This window comes from Durio zibethinus, chromosome 10, assembly GCF_047325235.1.
Source record: "Durio zibethinus cultivar Kanyao isolate XHJ-2024 chromosome 10, ASM4732523v1, whole genome shotgun sequence".
Taxonomy (NCBI): Eukaryota; Viridiplantae; Streptophyta; class Magnoliopsida; order Malvales; family Malvaceae; genus Durio; species Durio zibethinus.
The window spans coordinates 122,672-146,971 of record NC_143171.1 but is presented as its reverse complement, the minus strand read 5'-3'; the positions used below and the strand labels follow the sequence as shown (position 1 = coordinate 146,971).

The window sequence follows — 24,300 nt, the reverse complement described above, 5'->3', positions numbered from 1 at the left end:
CTAGGAATTCCTCATTGAAGACCAACATTTACAATGATCTATCCCCATCATGATTAAATTTCAAGGATTACCTAGCTTGTTGGCCAATGCTATGGACTCGTTGAATATATCAGTGTAGCACACATGTGGCTTGGAACATCTAAGGGCATTGTAGACCTATTATTGCCTCAAACTTTCTTGGCCTAAGTGACCGTAGTCCCTCTAAGAAGCTAACCATGAAGGATCACCTCTATGTAGCTAGTTAGCAAGCTGTGATCTCATTTGTTAATGGAATGAACTAGACAAATCGCTCTACCAACTAAGAATGGCCATGCACCACCACCAATAGAGTCAAGAAAGAGCTTTTAGTCCATCAATCCTTAGTATGTCTAGACCTAGTAAGTTTCCCCATGTTGAGTCAAATTAAGCTGTAGGCTCCATTCTTGGTGGTGTCCTTCCATTAATCCCTTTAAGTTTCAAACTCACAACCATACTTTCTCTAGAACCCAAAGAGTTTGATTCTTATAAGGTGTTGGCGTAGTCCTAAAAGTAATATCTGCCAATCCCTGGTCAGCATCATTTATGGTTGAGATTAGGATAGTATCTGATTATCTTTGAACCCTTAACTTTTGTTCTTGATTGATGAAAACATCCTTGGTAAATGCTTTCATAGTTGTTCATCTTTTTTAAATTCAATAATTTCACCTCTGACTATGAAATATGAATGCCCTTGATTGTCTTTATTAATCATTACTCCAATCCTGAAGGTTAACACAATAGGATCAAAATCCTATGATGTTATCCCAATGCTAATGTATACAAGTGTAGGCATACTTTGAGCACCCTAATTTCTTCAAAGTAATAGTGCCAAATGAATAACCTTGCCAATTAAGGTTAGGAGTGCATCACTAATAGGAGGGACAAGTATATCAGTGCTCACTGTGAGGCAAACCAAATGACCTAACCCTAGTTTTAACCACTAGCTTTTTAACTGCAACAACTTAAATAAATGCTATTGGAGATAGAATTACTGTGGCTGCTAGCACCAGACTTGCCCTCTAATTGATCATCTTTAAGGGATTTAGATTGTACTCATTCTAGTTACCAGACTCATAAATCCTAATATTGTTATTTATTGTCACTACCTTTCCATGTTAGGATTGGGTAATTTATGCACCCGTTACCTTTTTTAGATGTGGTAGCCATTTCTCAGGCTCCCTCTCTAGAATTGAACCCCGATTCTCTGTCACCCATCGCCACCATAGTAGGCCACTATCATACCATTAAAAGTTGATAGGGAAAATTTTGAATGATGCGTCATTGGCACAACGGCTGTGCGATTCATCAAGTTATCATGAATTATCAAAGCAATAGGCAAAGCCCACTTCAACCTTTTTTCTAATAAATGCATCCTTTTCAAAAGTTAAGGTTTATTGCACATATTAGCTATAGAATTACTATGGTTATCCGAGTAATAGATACCATCAAACAAATTATAATTGATTTAATAAGCCATTCACAATTACACAATCTGAATTAGTTCATACTTTCACATGCATGGCTTAATCTTTAAGACAAGCATATTACTACTAGCCAAATCAACTAGGTAGCATTCTTTCAAGATGTTGGCACTGCATGGGCCTCAAATTCTTTCAAGCATATTCTTTCAAGACAAGCATATTCTTTCAAGATGCCTATGCACATGCAGTGCCAAATCAACTAGGTAGCATTCATTAGTAGTGGAAAAAGCCAACACAGAGCATAAGCATCACGCATGTCAAGCATGTAAAATGCATAGCATCGAATGAATAGGGGCCAAGAGCCTATGCCTATAAAATGTTCCATATCTAAGAGCACGATTGAACACCAGTGCACCAATGTGGCCATGAAGGTTTAGGAGGCACGCTTAGGACATGAGGCATAATTAACGTTTGACCCATAGCCCTTAAGGACACAAGATGGGTGCAAGATTGAAAGACGTCATGTTTCTATTAATTTAGGTATGTAGCACAAGATCCTAATTGTGCCCCCAAGGTATGATGACTATATGGGGGAAGATTGAAGAGGATGATGGGTCGACAGTTTTATGCATCGAGCATGAAGCCTACCTACATGTACAACCATAGCACCACTCATATGCCCATTACGTACAAGTGGTAGCATCCATGCACATCGATCCAAAACTTCATCTAAAAAATTTTTCAAAAAATCTTGAACTGTGAAAAATTCTAAAGTTCATGAAAAATAGAAAGTAAATCATCGTGCCATGAAACTTTACAAGAAGGCTTAGGAGACCGTTATATGAATTTACGAGCCATAAAAATGGCATTGGCATGGTAAAAATATGAAGATGTGCATGAACCCATCTATTGCTCGATCGTGCACAAGGTGTATAGCCAGGGGCCAAGGTACCTACGCATGGTGCATGGTGTATGGCTCAATATGTGTAGTTAGTGCTCGAGGGAACTATCTATACCAGGGGTTAGCATGTACTGATGGTAGTCAAAGAATGTGTCGATGGTGGTCGAAGCATGTGTCGAGACCAAGGGCCAACATGTTCCAATGACAGTCAAGGCATGTGCATATGTCATGGTCTATATACTAGTCTAGGCACAGAGCTTCTTTTTGAGTCAAGGAGTAGTTCCAGCTCTAGCAGAACAAGGTCAGACAACCAAGAAAACTAGGCCTAGAGGAATACTAGAGGTCCAAGTCACAAGTAACTAGCTTAGAAGAGTGGTACAGGCAGTGATTAAAACTTTAGTGGCTCAAGCCCAGTGTTCAAGTTTGATAGAATTGAGCCAAGCCTAGGTATGAGTGCTGGTGAGTGTAATATGAATTTACAAACCATAAAAATGGCATTGGCATGGTAGAAATATGAAGATGTGCTTGAACCCACCTACTACCCAATCATGTTGCGCATGGTTCATGGCTCAGGCCTATTATAACTGCACTTGGTGCATGACCTAGCATGTACTGATGGTGTTCGATGAAACTACTTGCATAAAGGGCCAACATGTATGGATGGTGGTTAAAGCATATGCCAAGACCAAGGGCCAACATCTCCTAATGGTATTTTAGGCATGTCCATATGCCATGGACAACAAGCTATCTAGGCCTAGAGGTCTTTTTAAGTTGAAGATCAATTCTAGTTCTAGCGGGATAGAGTCGATAGCCAAAGGGACTAGGACTTAAGGCATACTAGAGGTCTAGGTCATGGGAAACTAGCCCAAAATAGTAGTATGGGTAGTGATTAAGACTTCAGTAGCTCAAACATAATGTTCAAGTTCAACAGAATTAATCCAAGCCTAGATGCGGGCACTAGTGAGCATTATATAAATTTATAAGCTATAAAAATGGCATTGGCATGGCAAAAATATAAAGATGTGCTTGAACCCACCTATTGTCTGGTCTAGGCGCACACAATGCGTAATTCGAGCCCATGATACCCATGCTTGGTATACAGCCCAGCATATGCTGATAGTGTTTGAGGAAACTACCCACATAAAAGGCTAGCATGTGCCAATGGTGGTCAAACCTTCTGTAGAGACCAAGGCCAACATGTCTCGATGGTGGTCGAGGCATGTGCATGTGTCATAGTCCACAACTAGTCCATGCCCAAAGGTTCTCTTTGAGTCAAGAAGCAGTTCTAGTTTAAGTGAGAAAGGGTTTGATTATTAGGGGGACTTGGCCTTGAGACCTAATAGTAGCCTAGGTCATGGGGAACTAGCCTAAAATTGTGGTATGGGTAGTGATCAAGACTTCAGAGGCTCAGGCACGGTGTTCAGCTTTGGCAAAATTGAACTAGGCCTAATTGTGGGCATTGGTAAGCATTTATATGAATTTATAGGCTATAAAAATGGCATTGGCATGGCAGAAATATGATGTGCCTAAACCCACCTACTATCCAATCGTGGTGCACATTATGCACGGCTCAAGCCTAGGATACTCACGTGTGGTGTGTAGCCTAGCATATATCAATGATGATTGATGGAACTGCCTTAACAAAGGGTAAACATATGTCGATGGTGGTTAAAGTATGTGCTGAAACCAAGAGCCAACATGTCCTGATGGTTGTCAAGGATAGGCTTACGTCAGAGTCCGTAAGCTAGTCCAAGCCCTGGGGTTCTCTTTGAGTTAAGGAACAGTTCTAGTTATAGCAGGATAGGGCCTAAATGGCAAGGGGACCAAGCCTTAAAGCCTACTTGGGGCCCAAGCTATGGGGAACTAGCCCAAAATAGTGGTATAAGTAGTGATCAAGACTCCAGAGGCTTAGGTATAGTGTTCAAGTTTGGCAAAATTGAGCCAGACCTAGGTGCTGGCACCAGTGAAACCTTATATGAATTTACAAGCCATAAAAATAGCATTAACATGGTAAAAATATGAAAATGTGCCTAAACCCACCTATTACCCAGTCATGGTATGCATGGTGCATGGCCCGAGCCTAGGATACCCATGCTTGGTGTATGACCTAGCATGTGCCAATGGTGGTTGAAACATGTGCCGAGACCAAGGGCCAACATGTTTCAATGGCATTCGAGGCATGTGCATGTTCCATGGTCGACAAACTGGTCTAGGCCCATAGGTTTTTTCTGAGTCAAAGAGCCATTTTAGTTTAAGTGAGATATAGTTTGACAGCTTAGGGGACCATGCCTTAAGGCATACTGGAGGTCCAAGTCATGGGGAACTAGCCTAAAATAGTGGCATAGGCAATGATCAAGACTCCAACGGCTCAAGCACGATGTTTAGGTTTGGCATAATTAAGCTAAACCTAGGTGCAAGAACTGGTGAGCATTATATGAATTTACAAGCCATAAAAATGGCATTGGCAAAGTAAAAATATAAAGATGTGCTTGAACCTACCTACTGCCTGATCATGGTACGCATAGTGAATGGTTCGAACCTAGGATACCTATGCTTGGTGCACATTCTAGCATGTGCCAATGGTGTTCAAGGGAGCTACCCACACAAAGGGCCAGCATGTGTCGATGGTGGTCGAATCATATGTGAAGACCATGGTTCAACATGTCCCAATAGTGGTCAAGGTATGTACATGTGTTACCCGTAAACTAGTCCAAGCTTAAGGGTCCTTTCTAAGTCAAGGAGTAGTATTAGTTCTGGTGGGAAATGGTTTGATTACCAGGTGGACCAAGCCTTAAGGCCAACTAGAGGCCCAAGCCATAGGGAATTAGCCCAAAATAGTGGTACGGGCAGTGATCAAAACTCAAGAGGCTTAAGCACAATGTTTAGGTTCGGCAAAATTGAGCCAGGCTTAAGTGTAAGCCCTAGTGAGCGCTTATATGAATTTATAGAACATAAAAATGGCATTCGCATTGCAAAAATATGAAGATGAGGCCAAACCCACCTATTGCCTGATCGTGGTGCACATTGTGCATAGCCCAAGACCAGGATACTTGTGCTTGGTGCATGGCCTAGCATGTGTTAATGGTGTTTGAGGAAACTGCCCACACAAAAGGCTAGCATGTTCTGATGGTGGTTGAAGCATGTATAGAGACCAAGGGCTAGCATGTCTTGATGATGATTGAGGCATGTGCTCGTGCCATAATTGCAAGTTGGTCTAAGCCCATTGGTTTTCTCTAAGTCAAGGAGCAGTTCTTATTCTAGCATGAAAGGGTTCAATTGCTAAGGGGACTAGGCTTTGAGGCCTATTAGAGGCCCAGGTCATACTAAAACAATGGTATAGGCAGTGATCAAGACTTCAGAGGCTTAAGCACAATGTTCAAGTTCAGTGAAATTAAGCTAAGCCCAGGTATGGGTGCTAGTGAGCACTTAGATGAATTGACAAGCCATAAAAATGGCATTGGCATGGAAGAAAAATTAAGATGTGCCATAACCCTCATACTTTCCAATCATGGTGTGCAAGGTGAGCAGCCTGAGCCTAGGATACCTACATGTGGTGTACGGCTCAGCATGTGCCAATGGTGTTTGAGGGAACTACCCACATAAAGGACTAACATGTGTCAATGGGGGTCAAAGCATGTGCCAAGAGCAAGGGCCAACATGTCCCAAAGGTTGTCGAGGCATGTGCATCTATCACAGTCTGCTAGCTGGTCCAAGCCTAGGGGTTCTCTCTAAGTCAGGGAGCATTCTAGTAAGACAGGGTCCAACTACCAAAATGACCAAACCTTAAGGCCTACCAGAGGCCCAGGTCATGGGGAACTAGCCTAAAATAATGGTACGGGTAGTGATCAAGACACCAAAGTCTTAGGCACATTGTTTAGTTTTAACAAAATTAAGCCAGGCCTAGGTGCAAGTGCTATTGAATGCTTATTTGAATTTAGAAGCCATAAAAATGGCATCGGCACAATAGATGTGCCTGAACCCACCTACTACCAAGCCATGGGGTGCATGGTGTGCAACCTAGCATGTGTTGACTATGTTCAAGGTAACTACTCACACAAAGGGCTAGCATGTGTCCCTATGATGGGTTGATAATTGAGTGATGGGCACGTATGTCACTTCTAGCTTAGGTTTTGACTTAGAGTCATTCAGTCATAATCCAATACACGGTAGCTTTGTGCCACTAGCTCTTCAACCAAGCACAATGACCAATTGTGTAAATCAACAGTTCCTATCATACTAGGTTGAATTACTAGCGCAATGCTGCCATTAGTAGGGTAAAATTAACTTGCCTCACATCAGTCTGAACCCAGCTCACATTCCCTAGTGGTGGGTGAATAATCCAACACTTGGTGAATTCTACTTCACAATGATAGGAATAACCGACATCAAAGGATCAAAAAGCAACATCGCTATAAATGCTTGGCTGCCATAAGCTAGTTGTCCTTATGGTAACTTTTTTTACACCTCTAGCTTCAAATTTTGAAGGTCTAAAGGATCTATAATCGACGCTTTCATGGTTCATTTTTGTACTAGAAATCAAAATCAAATGAGCCTTTACCTTTTTGTTCCATGTGAGATTTTTGTTCTTGTTGGGCTCATCTTAGGAAACCTGTGTTATCTTTTAACAAATGTGCTACCCTAGCCAAAATCCCCACTTGACAATGTCTTATACCCAGATTGATTGACCAAGGCTAGCATTAGGTCCAAAAAAAGGGGTCATGCCTCACCTCCAATTCATGGAATAAGTAAAATAACATTAAAAGTAGTGGTATTTCAATTTCACTCGAAGCATTCCATTTATCCTACACCAATTAAGTCATTTCCCAAAGTCAGACTATAGTCAAACTCAACAAGGTTTTCTTTCCTTGCTATTTCTTCCAAGCCTATTCCCTTGGCTATGGTTTTGATGGATAGTAGATAGGGATAGTGACAATCTCATTAATCCATTCATGTAAAACACTAATTAGATGATGAGGCATTTGGCTACATTAAAAGGGTCATAGTTACTCTTGTCATTTACCCATGCTTGTTTGAATTTCTTCACTGTGACATATGCAGAAACCATATGCATTGATTTGTTTTAATTAAATAGTTGGATTCCCTTTGTCTATACCAATTCTAATTTGACTGCTCTTGCCTAGGAAAGGCCCCCAAGAGAACAATTCCCACTCCCTTTGATCAACACATGGCAACTTGCTCTCACCATGGAAGTAGATTGAGCAATGTATCGATAGCTGACGGGTTTAAGATTAGGACCCTCATGCCTAACCTTTAGAGCCAGTCCTTTTCCTAAGGCTATGGATCCATTTTGTGACTTCCCTTGCCTATATTGTTCCATCAACTAAAAGCTATTCACCTTAGAGACCTGATGCAGTTATAAGTATGACTAGGCATGGATGGCACTTGGTCTTCTAGATGTTTAAGGGCCATCGAGGGCACACTTGATGTCATAAGACGTATGGTGCTCTTTTGGTTGTTGGACCTTACCTTTAACTAAGCCATTTCCAGGGTAGGCAAGCCATTAAACAGAAAAGATAACTATTCCTAAGGCTCCCATCGACTTCTCCAAACTCCCTAATGTTGTCGTTAGCTGTTGCATCCTAATTAAGGAATTTAACCTAAATCTCTTTTGAAACTCATGCTAGACATGCTATCAGATGAGCTTTCCCTTTCTCTTAGGATCGACTAACCCATGTGCAAGTGCCATTCATATGGAACCTTTCCCCTCTTCGGCCTTCAAAGTTCTCATTTGAATATTGGCTACTACCACCAAATCTGCATTGATGGTCACTCTACCTAGGTTCACACCCTGGGCTTTATGGCGACTGCTATGTCCTCCTATTCATTGAATCTTGGCCCTTGCCCCAACAGCTAGGTATAGGTCACGTGCTTAAGCGCCATCCATTTTTTGGGTTAGTTGATCCGATAGGTGAGTTGTTTCACATTCCTTAGTGGATTTTAACTTCCATGACACCATCCTACTATCTTAATCGACCAACACCCCTTATGGGTTCTAGGTTAGAGCACAATTGGGCACCATAACTTAACTTCTAGTTCATATCGTATCACCAATTATGCTTACCAAAAATGGCCTACTTAGAGCTCTCGAAGCTGTGGCACAGCTAAAAAAGTAGCCACACTATCATGAGCCAACATTGTATAGGGCCATAACCGAGCATAGGATGTCATGAGCCACCCATATATAAGGCCATGATTGAGTAGAGGTGCCAAGGTGAAAGGTAAATCTCATGGGCTAGGAAAAAATGTCCCAATTTCAAACTTTGTAATGGTTCATGGTAGCATAGGTGTAAAATCTCTTTAGCTCTTTAAAGGGGTGACCAGTCGACGTATTGTTAAGCTATCTCACTAGCTAAGGTATGTGCTAGACCACCCATTTAGGGCTGCCCCTCTGAACTCGATGATGGTGGGAAGACTTAATGCTCTTTTTGTACTTATTGTACTATTCTTGATATTAATAAAACATTTTTTTCTTATGAGAACACCGAGGGTTACCTTGGTGTACTCCCATTATGCGTCGATATATTGTTGTGTATTCATAAGATTAACTTGTGGCTTGTTGGTTGCCTATTCATATATCAAACTATCCTTGATTGACTTATGTGGAAATATCCATCCAAATGCCACACAGTCTATTGCTTCATTGAGAGAAAGCTTAGCCTGTGACATGTGGTATTAGAGCACAATTGAAAGTTGCTAGAGAATTGATAAAATGGTTATGAGTGGTGGATTTAATGATCAATAAAGAATCGAGGAGCTTGAGGCCATGGTGGCTACCCTAAAAGTTCATATGGTAACTCATGATCCATTGAAGGGGATCAAGATATCCCAGTGGGAGTTGTCTGATACTCTACATAGCTTGGGTGAAGAGACCAAAGATGCCTTGAGTGTCCTCTAGAGAGAGTTTGAGGAGCTTAGGGCCCAAGTGAGTATACTACAAATGACTATGGCCAAGTCAAGTTTTAGCTCATGGAGAAAGAGAAAACAGCCAAAGTGCCAGAGCCTCAATATAATGAGGGGGCAAGAGATGTCAAAGAGCTTGAGAACTTCCTATTTAACATAGAACAATTCTTTTAAGCTATGCACACATAATCAGAGGAGGATAAGGTTGCAATGGCTTTAATATACCTTGCCATGGATGCCAAGCTATAGTGGTGTTCAAAATTTGTAAGTAATGAATGCCCTATTAAAACTTGGGCAAATCTTAGGCTACAATTGAAAAATGAGTTCTTCCCTGAGAATGTGGAGTATATGGTCCGAATGATGCTTCTAGAATTAGTGTAAACAAGAACAATGTGAGAGTTTGTAAGGAGCTTTTCTACCTTGATGTTGGACATTAGAGACAAGTCTAAAAAATACAAGATGTTCTAATTCCTTGAGGGCCTCAAACCTTGGGCAAGGATGGAATTACAAAGATAAAGGTGTAAGATGTGGCCATAACCACGGCTGCCACCAAACATTTTAATGACTATAACAATGCCCCCTCAAAATGAAATAACCCTCTATCAGGTGGCAATAACTCCAACTTTGGGAACGGTAGAAAGATGGTCAAAGTAGATAGACCTTTTAATGAAGGATTAGATAAGATGCCTTCTAGTTGAGACAATACCCAACCCAAGGCAAACAATGTATCGAATTTCAATCTGAAACAACTGTTAGCCTATTTCTTATGCAATGGGTCACATCGGGTGGCCAAATTCCTACGTAGAAGTGCCTTTAATACTTTGAGAGCCTCCTTTCAAGAGTCCTCCAAAGTAGTCAAAACTATTAAAGAAATTAAATAGGAGCCATCATGGATGGGCTCAATATGGTTCCTTAATGCCTTTTGTACCCAACTAAACATGATAAGAAAGAATCTGTGAGAGGTTCAATGTATATGGACCTAGTACTCAATGGTAAAACCATAAAAGCCATGGTAGATATAGATGCAATTGATACATTCATCACACTAGAGAAAGCAAAAAGGTGTGGTCTCTAGGTTAATAAACACTGCGGGTAAATGAAAGTAGTTAACTCATCAGCCTTTGTGATCAGTGGAAGCTCCAAGAATGTGTGACCAAGTTAGGGCCATGGGATGGAAATGTAGACTTCATGATTTCCCTCATGGATAACTTTGATGTTGTCCTAGAATTGGCTTCATGATGTTGGTTCAGGCAATCCCAATCCTTACTACTAGTTGTTTATTGTTTTTAGGGAAAAGCTTATGTGTTGTGTCAGCCACAATCCTTTATAAGAGTAGGAAGAAAATGATTTCAACATTACAATTCAAAAAATAAGTAAAGAGAAGAGAGCCTTTTTATGTGGCTATGCCAATTTACAAAGATGGGATTAATGAAAGTTTGTGGTTATGTATGGACTATAGGGCATTAAACAAAGTCACTATGAGAAACAAATATCCAATTCCTCTTATTATAGATTTGTTTGATCAACTAAGCTAGGCTAAGTTCTTTTCCAAATTAGAGTTGAGATCTGGCTATCATCAAGTTAGAATTGCTAAAAGAGATGAGCCAAAAACCATTTGTGTAAGGCAGTATGGTGCAATTGAATTTCTTGTTATGCTTTTTGGATTGACTAATGCCCCTACCATATTTTGTACCTTGGTGAATCAAGTGTTCCATGACAATCTTGACAAGTTTGTGGTAATCTATTTAGATGACATACTAGTCTATAGTTCTACCTTAGAAGAGCACCAAGAGCATTCACATCTTATGTTTCAAATTCTACAAAACCATCAATTGTATGTTAAAAGATAAAAAAGTGCATTTGCTCAAACATTAATCCATTTCTTAGGCTATAATGTTGAGCAAGGCCATATTCGAATGGACATGGAACAAGTTAGGGCTATAAAGGATTGGGCAACACCAAAGAATGTTAGGTGAACTCCACTCATTTTTGGGGTTAACCAACTATTATAGGAGATTTGTGGAAGGATACTCTCGTAGAATCATGGCTCTTATGGAGCTATTGAAAAAAGAGCATAAATGGTGTTGGACAAGTGAATGTCAAGAGGCTTTTGTGGGCTTGAAGAAAGCCATGATGAAGGACCTTATCTTAACTCTCCCTTACATTAAGAAGCCTTTTAAAGTTCAAACAAATGCATCTAATTTCGCTATTGGGGGAGTGTTTTTACAAGAATGGCACCTTATAGCATTTGAAAGTCAAAAGTTAAACGAAGCTAAAAAGTAATATATGGCTCAAAAGAAAGAACTTCTAATGGTAATCCATTGTTTGAAACCATGGCGGCATTATTTGTTAGGTTCACAATTTGTAATTAAGATAGACAATGTGATAGTTAGTGATTTTCTCACCCAACTGAGGCTCATGGCTAAGTAAGCTAGATGGTAGAGTTTCTAGTCGAATTTGAATTTTGTTTTGAACACACAACTGGAATAACCAATCAAGTGGTAGATGTACTGAATAGATAGGCAAAGCTGGCTGCCCTTAGGAGAATTGCCCTAATGGTAGCTAGTAAAGTCACAACAGATATTCGTAAGCTAATTGAAGATAATATGAAGAAAGACCCACAGGCCAGTGCCATCCTGGAGCTAGTAGAAAAAGGGAAGTCTAAGTACTTTTAGCAAGAAAATGGGGTCTTATTGACAAAAGGTCCTTGGTTGTTTGTGCCAAAAGTAGGAGGTCTAAGATAGATGCTAGGGAATGCCATGATACACCATGGGCGGGTCACCCTGGTTGGCAATGTACTTTGGCTTTACTGAAACAAAGCTATTATTGGCCTCACATATGGTAAGATGTGATGGACTATACAAAGGCTTGCCTCATTTGCCAACAGGACAAAGTTGAAAAGAAGAAATCAACATGCATACTTGAACCATTACTTATGCCCACCAGACCTTAGGTAAGTTTCTCCCTTGACTTCATATTGGGCCTTCCTAAGGTTGGTGATCTTGTGTCTGTTCTAGTAGTGATTGACCATTTCTCTAAATATGCTACATTGATTCTCACCCAAAAGTATAACATCATCGAAGATATGGCCTGAATAATATTTAAACATGTAATCAAGTATTAAGGCCTTTCTTAAAACATTGTTAGTGATAGGGATCCAAGATTCACTAGGTCATTCTTGAGAGAAACATCTTTTCAAGTTATCACTTGTAAGCTAATGGTCAAACTAAATGATTTAATGGGTTATTGGAGGAGTACTTAAGACACTTTGTTCAAGCTAATAAGAAGAATTAGCCTTTATTGTTGGATGTAGCTCAGGTTTGTTTTAATTCCAACAAGTGTTCTTCCATAAACAAAAGTCCATTTGAAGTGGTCACTGAACAACTACGAAGACCACTACATACATCCCTTGAGCCATATTGAGGGAAAAATCATGAGCCTTCAACCTTAGCAAAAAATTTATACGAAACACAGAAATTGTACAAGCAGACTTAGAGAAGGCATCAAACCATATGAAAAAATGGGCAGATAAGGGTCGAAAGGCACATTAATTCAAAATTGGTGATCTTGTTCTTGTCAGATTAGTGCCTAAACAAACCAAGTTCCTAAAGAAACAGGATCATAGGTTAGAGCATAAGTATGAGGGTCAAGTGAAGATCCTTTCCAAAGTTGGGAATGCCTCTTATAAAATTGACCCACCAAAATGGATGAAGGTGAACCCAGTGTTCCATGTGAACAACTTAAAACCCTATCATGCAAACCCCACCGATACAAGTTAAGGCAAATCAACTAGAGTTGCCATTACCATAAAGCCACCATCAGAACATCGAGTTAAAAGGATTTTAGTTGACAAGGTATCTTAAGTATCTCGAAGAATAGTTCACAAATATTTAGTGGAGTGGGAAAGCTTAGGACTAGAAAAAACTAGTTGGGAAAGAGATCATGTCCTCTAAGCATTCAAGCAAAAGATTGAAGAATTCTATGCCAACAAGTCAATGAGGTTGGGGAGGATGTCATGAGCCAACCTTGTATTGGGCCACAACCGAGCATAGGATTTAATAAGCCACCCATGTATAGGGCCATGATTAAGTAAAGCTACCAAAAAATAGGGTAGATCTCATTGGCTTGGAAAAAATATCCCCATTTCAAACTTTGTAATGATTCTTAGTAGCATCAGTATAAAATCTCTTAATTTCTTTTGAGGGGTTAAGCAATCGACATATTATTGGGCTACCTCACTGACTAAGGTACATGTTAGACCACCCATCTAGGGTTGCCTTTTTGGCCCCGACGATGGTGGGAAGACTTGGTGCTCTTTTTATACTTGTTGTACTTTTTTGATATTAATAAAACAATTTTTTTTCTCATGAAAACATTGAAGGTTGCCTTGGTGTGCTCCTAATATGGCCCAATATATCATTATATATTCTTGAGATTAATTTATGGCTTGTTGGTTGCCTATTTAGATATCAAACTATCCTTGGCTACTTACGGGGAAGCATCCATCCAAATGCCACATGGTCTATTGCTTCATTAAGAAAAAGCTTAGCTAGTGACGCATGTCATCTTGCCTATTTAAAGTTTGAGAATAGATCGAGGGCATTGTCCATCCAATGCCTCTAATTATTGGCTTTACCCTATAGAACATGCGAAGGGCTCTAATTATCCTAAAGGAAACTTTAGAGGGAACCAGTTATAGATAGTTCGATTAGTCTTTCACCCCTATACCCAAGTCATATAAATGATTTACACATCATTATCACTGTAGGCCTCCACTAAAGTTTCATCTGGCTTTGCCTGTTTAGGCATAGTTCACCATTTTTTGGGTTCTAACAGGCAGCTCACACTCGAACCCTTCGTAAAAAAGTTCAAAGTCAGTCAGTGGTGCACCTATGAGAGATCCTGCCAATCAGCTTCCTTACACTTTATGGGTTTTTTAGCTCATTAACTAGCACACATGTTAGACTTGTTAGTCTGTCTTTCAAAATGGGTCAGATGGTGAGACCACAAGCTAATGCCTAGAGCATGCCGATGTCAACGCACACTGAGATGATGTGTGTTGCATTCCATGATCACGATGATAACATCTCTATAGGCATATCGAAAGCCTAGGCTTAGGCCACCATCATGACCCATGTTGATCCATGCCTTGAGCTAATCAGTGAATCGGCTCTCACTATTCTACATCTGATCAAAGCGTATTGTCGACCCCCATCTACTTCCTTTTTGACAATTTTAGGCATTTTTTGACTCTTTTTCCAAAGTCTTCTTCATCTTTCCCTCACGGTACTTGTTTGTTATCGGTCCCATATTTAGCCTTGGATAGAATTTACCCTTTGATTAGGGCTACATTCCCAAACAACCAACTCACAGACAATGCCTAGTGCTATTAAAAGGTCCAGGCACAATAGGGCTCTCACCCTCTTAGCAACCCTTTTTAGGGTACTTGGGCCTAGTCTACCATTGAGGATGCTTCTTCAAACTACAATTTGGACATCAAAGGTGTCCAATTCTCAAGCTAGGCTATTTTTAGTTTGCTCGCCACTACTAGAGGAATCTTGGTTAATTTCATTTCCTTCACTTATTGGTATGCTTAAACTTAGTGGGTAATCTTGACTAACCTAAGGTCATGATGTGAGCATCGACCAAGTGATGCGAGGGATCTAATAGGGTCTGGATGGACAACAAGTACATGTCATCAAAGATGAGGCACATTAAGGGCTTTACCACTGATGGTCACAGCGCTATCATTGCCAAGGACTCACTTTTGGGCCAACCATGACCGACAAGATCACAAAAGGCCATCATCCACCCCCTTCACCTAGAGCTCGATAAGCAAGGGTTTAGAAAGGATGACAGTGCATGACACCTAGGCAAGTGTGCCCTCGACCTAATGGCTTGGGGCATAAATTACATTGAAAGACTCAATGGTTCACGAGATTTTGCAATAAGTATTACATTTCACTACATTCTTCTTCAATGTAAGAGTTGAGATATCCATTGTTGAGAGTCATTTTTGGTTTTTTATGACAAAAAGAGTCACAATGTTGACTATGCACACATCGCAAATAGGATGATGATAGCACATGCATTCTTTTTCATTCTGGTTCTTTAGCACAATTCACACTATGGCTTTGTTATTCAATCACAGGTAGTAATACCAATCATTTCACCCTTTTGAAAGGTAGAATGAAGTGTCACACCCGTCTGAGGCTAAAGGGGCTCAGGGCATGAAGGCACCCTCACCCTTTCGGTGTTTCGTTAATGTGTTCATGAGTCATTCATTAAGTGGGTTTCGACAATAATCCTTCGGACAATGATCCTTCTAGATATTCACCTACTGAAACCTTGTTACGACTTCTCCTTCCTCTAAATGATAAGGTTCAATGGACTTCCCATGATGTCACAACTAGCAAATTGTCCATGTCATTGTGATTCAACACTTCATCAAACCATTCAATCGATAGGAGCAATAGGTGGTGTACAAAGGGTAGGAATGTACTCAACATGAGTTGATGTCTTACGCTTACTAAGAATTCTTTGTTAAAGACCAACAATTACAATGATCTATCCTTATCATGATGAAATTTCAAAGATTACCCGACTTGTCAGCTAAGGCTATAGACTTTTTGAATACATCAATGTGGCAAGTGTGTGGCCAAGAACATCTAAGGGCATCACAGACCTATTATTGTCTCAAACTTTTTTGGCCTAAGTGGCAATAGTCCCTCTAAGAAGCTAGCCACGAAGAATCACCTCGCGTACCTAGTTGACAAGCTAAGGTCTTGTTCTTTAATGAAGTTAGCTAGACAAATCACTTCACCAACTAAGAACGGCCATGCATGACCACCCATAGAATAAAAAAAGAGCTCTCAATTTGTCAATCCTCACTATGTCTAGACCTATTAAGTTTCTTTTTCTTAAGTTAAATTAAGCCATACGCTCTACTCTTAGTGATGCCCCTTTGTCAATTTCTTTAAGTTTCAACCTTGCGACCATACTCCCCTGGAACCCAAAGACTTTGATTTCTCATATGGTGCTGGTGGAGTTCTAAAAGTAATATCCATCGATCCCTGGCTGACATCATTTATGGTTGAGACTAGGATGGTATTTAATCATCTTTGAGCCCTAACTTTTATTATTGATTAATGAAAACATCCTTGGCAAATGCTTTTGCAATTGTTCATCTTTCATAAATCCAAAAATTTCACCTTTAACTATGAAATTTGAATGCCCCTAATTGTCCCTGTTAATCATTACTCCTATCTCGAAGGCTAACCCATTAAGACTAAAATCATATGATGTTATCCCATGCTAATGTATACAAGCACAAGCCTACTTTGAACACTCTAATTTCTTCAAAGTAACAATGTTAGAGGAATGACTTGGCCAATTAAGGCTAGGAGTGCCTCACCAGTAATAGGGAAGAGTAGCTTGGTGCTCACTGTGAGGTGGACCGGATGACCCAATCCTAGTTTCAACTATAAGCTTTTTAACTGCAACAATTTAAATATATTATATTAGAGTTGGAATTGCCATAGCTGCTAGCACTAGACTTACCTTCCAATGGATCCCCATTAAGGGAATTGTACTTATTCCAATTACCAAACTCATAAAGCTTGGTATTGTTCTTTAGTTTCACTACCTCCCTATGTTAGGATTGGGTAATTTATGCACCTGCTACCTTCCTTGGAGTGGTAGATGTTTCTCAGGCTCCCTCTTTGGAATCGAACCCTAATTCTCCATCACCCATCACCACCATAATAGGCCATTGTCCTACTATCAAAAGTTGATAGGGTAAAATTTTGAATGATGCATCTCTGGCATATAGGCTGTGTGATCTATCGAGTTATCATGAATCATCAGAGTAATGGGTAAAACTTGTGTAGACCTTTTATCTAATGAATGCATCCCTTCCAAAAGTTAGGGTTTGTTGCACATGTTAACTCTAGAATTACTACAGTTATCCTAGTAGTAGATACCATCAAATAACCTATAATTAATTTAATAAGCCATTCATAGTTTCACTATCTGAATTAGTTCAAACTTACATAAGCATGGCTTAATCTTTGAGACAAGCATATGACTACTTGGCAGGATCAACCAAGTAGTATTCCTTCAGGATGTTAGCACTACATAAGCCTCAATGCACTGACTGAGTGATGGAGATAGCCAACATAAAGCACAAGCATCATGCATGTCAAGCTCATAAAATGCATAACAATAGATGTGCAAAGGTCGAGAGCCTATACCCATAAAACATTCCACATCCAATAGTATGATCGAACACTAGTGCACCAATGTGGCTATAGAGGTTTGGGTGGCACACTTAGGACACAACACATGATTGAGGTTCGACCCATAACCCTTAAAGATACAAGAATAATGATGGATTGCAAGACATCTAGTTACCATCAATTTAGTTATGTAGCATAAGATCCCGATTGCACCCCCAAGGTATGATGACCATATAAGGAGATTAAAGAAGATGATGGGTTGACAATTTGATGCATCGAGTATGGAGCCTACCAACATGCATAATCATAACATCACTCATATGCCTGTTGTATACAAGTGGCAGCATTCATGCACACTAGTCCACAACCCACCCAATCAATTACTCGATGAGCGAGAGGAGGAAATGTGTACAAGGCCATGCCACAACTGCTTGGCATGGGAAAAACACAAGCAAGGGCCATAAGATTGCCCTTGCCATCCAATAGGCAATAATGGCATGACACCACCAATGCTTGGTCTAGTCGAGACAACACACGAAACCTCCTCAACCACCACCCTAAAGGGATGTTGCTTGATTTAGGGATTTGTTCCTAGGGTCTTTGGTAGCATGCGCTACATGCACGGGCTTGGCCAAGCCAAGGCATTTTTATGGTCAATGATAAGGGACCACAGGACTACTAAATACTTAAGAGACTTGGCCAGACTAAGCCAATGACTGTAGCTTCTGCTTGCACCACTTTAAAGAGTTGTTGCCCGATTTAGGGACTTGGTCTGGGGCTTAGGGCAGCATCAATTGTAGGCATAGGCTTGAGTTTAGCACAACTGAGCCCTTTTTCCATATGTACACCAACCAATTAAGGCCATGAGCTTTTACAGGTCACCAAAGCAACTAGTTGCTTGATAACATGACCAAAAGGCATGCATGGCCTGGACTTTGTTCTAAGGACATTGCCATGGATGTTTGCAACAACAAGCCTATCATGCACACTTACTCCCTTATGGGGGTAAAAGGGGGACTAGACAATCACCCCTAAAAGGCATGATAGATTTTACAGATATGTTAGCAGTAGACATTAAAGTGTCTATAATGGGAAACTTCTTTCAAATAGGTATATCTTGCACGGGGGTTTGTAAGTGTTGATGGTGGTTGAGGCATGTGCCCACACCAAGGCCCAACATGTGCTGATGGTGTTTAAGGTAAGTGCCCGTAGCAAGGGCCAGCATATGCTGATGGTGTTTGAGGTAACTGCCTACACCAAAGGTCATTTTCTTTCAATACTGATCGATGCATGTTCCTTCACCAAGGGCCAATATGTACCAATGGTGGTTAAGGTAATTGCCTATACCAAAGCTAGTAGTGCCAGTGGTGGTCGAGGTAGGTGCCCTTACCAAAAGCCAGCTTGTGCTGATGATGGTCAAGGCATGTACCCATACCATGTGCCAACATATGCTAATGATGGTCGAGACCTTGGCTAAAGTTTGATTTTGGGCCCTGATGCACATGCTATGCTCGGACATTTACTAGTGCTGCATTTTTTACCTAAGGCACTATTACTGAAAGATTATTGGAGAACCTAGTCAATGGCATTGAGGGTTCCAACAATTAGGGAATAAGGCCAGGGGGTATGTGCATGTGATGTATAATAGGTGCTAGTCCTTAGCCTTTATATTGGCCCTTTATCCCCCAAAGAACCTCAGCAACTCACAACCCCTTAAAAAAGCATAAAAGCTTTTACAGGTTTGCAACCAGTAGCCATTCAACTGTCTAAAATGGGGATACTTTTTTCAAATGGCCATAAGATCTTCTACACTTTGAGTTCTTAGCTAAATTTTTTTATGGATGCCTAAAAAATACAAGGATCATGTATACTAAATTTAGGGCCAAAACTCCTTTTACAAAAATTTAAAAAATTTTAAAAAATCCCGAACCATGAAAAATTTTAAAAATCATGAAAAATAGAAAATGAGTCATCTTGCCATGAAACTTCACATGAAGGCATAAGGGACATTATATGAATTTACAAGCCATAAAAATGGTATTGGCATGGCAAAAATATGAAGATGTGCTTAAACCCAACTATTGCCCAGTCATGATCTGCATGATGCATGGCCCAGCATGTGCCAATAATATTTGAGAGAATTACCTGCACCAAAGGCCAACATGTGTCGATGGTAATCAAAGCATGTGCCAAGACCAAAGGCCAACATGTCTTGATGGTAGTTGAGGCATGTGCATATGTCACGGTCTACAAGTTGGTCCAAAACTAAAAGTTCTTTTCGAGTAGAGAAACAGTTCTAGTTCTAGTAGGACAAGGTCTGAAAGCTAGGGGGACTAAGCCTTGAGGTGTACTAAAGGTCCAGGTCATGGTGAACTAGACTAGAACAATGGAACAGATAGTGATCAGGACTCTAGAAGCTTAGGCTTGGTGTTCAGGTTTGACAGAATTAAGCTAGGCTTAGAGGTGTATATGTGTGTATTGGTTAGCATTTTATGAATTTAGAGGCAGTGATCAAGACTCTAGAGGATTAGGCTCAATGTTCAGGTTTGCCGAATTAAGCCAAGCCTAGGTGCAGGTGTTAGTTAGCATTTTATGAATTTACAAGCCATAAAAATGGCATTTGCATGGCAAAAATATGAAGATGTGCTTATGTCACTGGTTGAGACTCAAGCTTCAGGCTCGCATAGCTCCAGACACAAGAATGGACTCTTCTGCATTCTAAATTAGCCTAACATAAGAAACGGTGCATGGACACTTTAGACCAAAAGGCTTGGCCACCTAGTAAGTTACGAAATGAAAGGCCATAACAAGTGCTTGCAGAAAGGCTAACAGAAGAATAAAATAAAGTTTAAGTTAAAAGTAAGGATGTTATTACTCAATGGTTCCAGTGTGTGTACAATGAGGATAAGAATCTCTCTATTTATAACTGAGTCCCCCTTACAATTAGTGCCAAGATACATTTCTAAACTCTAGGGATTACACTGGCTTGAATCCTATGATTTTAGGAGATAAGATACAATTCTTGATTCTAAGGGATTAGTGTTGCTGCACAATCTTTGACTTGCTAAAATCATGCTAATTATCAAGCCTTTTAAAAGCCCCAAAAATTGATCCTCCTAGGATTGTGTTTAGGTGTGCCTACACTTGGGCTCGACCTTGTACCTACTCCTTAACCATCAATGCTCTCACCTAGGTTTGATTGAATGCTCGTGCAATGCTCACCAATGCCTACCCCTAGGCCTAGCTCAATCTTACCCAACCTAAACACTTTTCTAGGCCTCTAGAGTCTTTATCATTACCTACCCTATTGTTTTGGGCTAGTTCCCCATGACTTAGACATCTAGTGAACCTCAAAGCCTGGTCCTCTTGAATGTCAAACTCTATCTCGCTAGAACATGAACTGCTACTCAACTTAGAGAGAACCATTTGTCTTGTACTAGCTTATGAACTATGACACTTAAACCCACCTACTGCTTGGTTGTGGTGCACATGATGCATGACTATGGCCTAGAATACCTACACTTAGTGCATGACCTAGCATGTGCCGATGGTGTTCAAGGGAACTACTCGTACAAAGGGCCAGTATGTGCCAATGATGGTCGAAGCAAGTGCTAAGACCAAGGGCCAACATGTCCCGATGGCTGTCGAGGCATGTGTATATACCATGGTTTGCAAGCTAGTCCTTCCCCAAATGTAACCGACTCCCGAACCAAAACCGTTGTGCAGACCTTAAAATTATCCTTTTAATAAATTTTAATTAATTTTAAGATTTCATTAAAAGGATATGTTTTAATAGATGGCCAATCGCAACTAGCCAAAAAAGATTGGTGGTGACTCCGTTATTTTTTATTTTGTTTCCAAATTCATCGGGCGGATACAAAATCGTTACGACAGCTTGGCGACTCCACTGGGGATGCCTTTTATTTTTTAGAGTCAAGCCAAAATTAACTACGTATTATCCTAAAATTTTGATTTAAACAGTCCTAATCAGTTTCTTAGATTTTTATTTTTCACTTTCAAAAAAAAAAATCTAAAGCAAAAGGAAACAATTTCACTCATATTTATTTTACTATGCCTTTTTATGGTTTATTTTTTTGTATATATTACTCTCAATAAATTAGGATATACTTGCATGCACAATGACACAATGCATCTCATGCATGAGCTCTATACCCAGGCTCTGTCCTTTATAGGAGGAAGTAGAGTACCTATACCCTCGTGAGGTGATAGCCTCTCCAATGGCAAGCGAAATACTTTTACTTAAATTGAATCATTTCTATTCATAGCCTATAATGGGTGAGGATAGAGGTGCCTCACTAGTCCATTATGGACGATAGTAAGGAACAATTTGAGAACCTTTAGACACATGTCAATCCAAACTCAGCATGTAATAAGCCTAGGAAACTAGCCTTAGGTAGAGTCTCGTCCACCTTCTTCTAGGAAATTCCTAAGAATAAAAGTTGTGTGTAATACAAAACAAAACAAAAAAATCTCAAAACTCAAAAAATATTTTTTCAAACCGCATCCTCACACTAACTTAATTTTGCTTCATTTTTTTCTTTTTTGCATTAATCATATCATACAGTTTTGCATCGAGATATTTGCTCTATGATATATTTCTCCCAAGAAGTTTTCAATGATCCTATAAAACTACAGATTTGCTCATCTTCAGTCAGTGTCCCATGTGAGCTGTATAATAAATTACATGTTCGGTCGAAAGAAGCTCAACAAAAGAATGAAGATTGCTTGCCTATCAGTTATGTGTCAAAATTACCGAGAAAGTGTATTTGGATCTCACACGAAATGATTTTGAAGACTTAGCCATCATCTGGGGTCAGTTAATAAAGAATAAAAAAGAAAACTTTTACAAGAAGTATGGATAGATTACATCCCTTATTTTAGTAGTGATCAATGAATAGTTGGTCAGGGTAGCTATACAATTTTGGGATCTATTCTATAGATGCTTCACTTTTAATGAGGAAGATTTGGTGCCAACTATTGAAGAGTATTCTATTTTGCTTGGAATAGAACTACAGTGTCCAGATAAAGTGTTTACTCGAAAGTCGAATCATAAAAGTTGGCCAAGCTTGTAGGGGTTAAAGTGGAAACCATTGATTCATTTGCAAAGCCTAAAGGTGAACATCTCAGCATCAGTTAGGACTTTCTCTGAAACTTCATTCAAGGGCATTTAAATGATGATCAAAGTATGGCTGTGTTTGCTCTAGCATTGTATGGTATTATGATCTTTCCAAAGACTTTGGGTTATATTAAGATAACTGTGGTAGGCTTTTTTAAGCAAATTGAAACCCAAGCAATTAATCTCGCTCTAGCAGTCTTAGCTAAAACCATCAGGTCATTAAATTCTATCGATTGAATGGAAAGGACGATTCATAAGATGTGTACCTCTATTATATGTGTGGGTTAAAAGTCATTTCAAGTGCGGGAAGAGTGCATTTTCAAAGTCGTATCTATAGAACAAAGCACCAATTGAAGAGTTTTACAAAAGTCAATAGCCAACATTGAAGACTAAGGAAGAGTGGGTTCTTTTCTTACGAAAGCTTATTGGGGATGAAATTGAATGGATGGCGCCTTGGATGCCTTGTGTGCCTTTGTTGTATCATAGAGGAAAAAAACTGTGGATACCACTGTTAGGGCTATGGGGTGTTGTAAGTTACACTCCGTTGATGGTGCTTAGGCAATTTGGTACAAAGCAGTTTGTTCCTGCTACTTATGGCCTGGTTCAGGTAGAATTCATTTACGAGGAACCAAATCCACCAAAAACCTTAGAGCAATTGATCCAAGCATGGAAGAAAATATGAAGAATGAGATTAGGACCTCTCGACAAGGTCACTCATGATTATCTAATTTGGAAAGCAAAATGGCCTAGAGACATAGTACTCTATCCTGATGATAGCTCACACCAATCGGCTAATCTTTCGATAGAAATGCAATTATCAGAAGTCAAACTTGTCAAGAAAGAATTAGAAGCTGAAAAGGAAAAAAATAAGAAGAGAAAACTTAAGACTTCATGAAAAGGTGGAAAAGTTAAAATATAAAGCTGAAATACAAATGAGCAGATTGGAAAAAATCATAAAAGAATGAGATGTGGCCAACAATGATTTAAAAGATTTACACCAAGAAAATAAGAGATTACGAGTTCAATTCAAAACCAAAAAAGCCACCAAGTCTTACCTTAGTCGGCAACGTGAAATGGATGAGCTTCGAGAGGAAATGAACCAATAGAAGGGCAAAGCTTAAGAAAAGCAAAAGGAAATCACCAGAATTTCTCAAGAATGTCAGAATTAGAAGGGGTTATACTCTACAACCTTAGTAAAATTGGTGGAATGCCAAAAAAGAAAAGGAATGGTTGAAAGCCATGCTCACAAAAAAGTGAAGAAAACACTTTGAAGTACTGAATGAAAAAAAAATCACTTCACCAGGTGATCCAAGGGTTAGAGATGCAACTGTAAGACCACAAGAGCCATATTTTAGCAATAATAGATGAGTGGCATAGAAGGGAAAAAAATTGGATCTTCACATGCGATTTAGAAAGGGATGCTCACATGAGATGGAAAGCAAAAAGCTTAGAGAGGCAACAGTACATAAAGCACCTGACCAATTAAGTTTGCAAGGTAGTGAAAAAAGCATGGGAGATGGTTGAAAAGGTAAAAGCGTTAAGAAGAGAAGTCAATCCCATAGGAAAATATGGACAATGCTTATTGAACTTTCTAGATGAGGCAAAAGACCATTATGAACAAATCAAATGCTTCTATGGATATAATTCTAAGATGGTAAATCCCAT

The 24,300-nt window shown here is 39.7% G+C and overlaps 4 pseudogenes; all 4 read right to left on the bottom strand.

Moving 5' to 3' along the window:
* Nucleotides 1-479: 479 nt before the first annotated feature.
* Nucleotides 480-1,585, bottom strand: LOC149516264 (18S ribosomal RNA; annotated as a pseudogene).
* Nucleotides 1,586-6,295: 4,710 nt separating this feature from the next.
* Nucleotides 6,296-14,891, bottom strand: LOC149516263 (25S ribosomal RNA; annotated as a pseudogene).
* A 233-nt stretch (nucleotides 14,892-15,124) lies between these two features.
* On the bottom strand, nucleotides 15,125-15,273 carry LOC149516262 (5.8S ribosomal RNA; annotated as a pseudogene).
* Nucleotides 15,274-15,575: 302 nt separating this feature from the next.
* On the bottom strand, nucleotides 15,576-17,371 carry LOC149516261 (18S ribosomal RNA; annotated as a pseudogene).
* Between the last annotated feature and the right edge of the window lie 6,929 nt (nucleotides 17,372-24,300).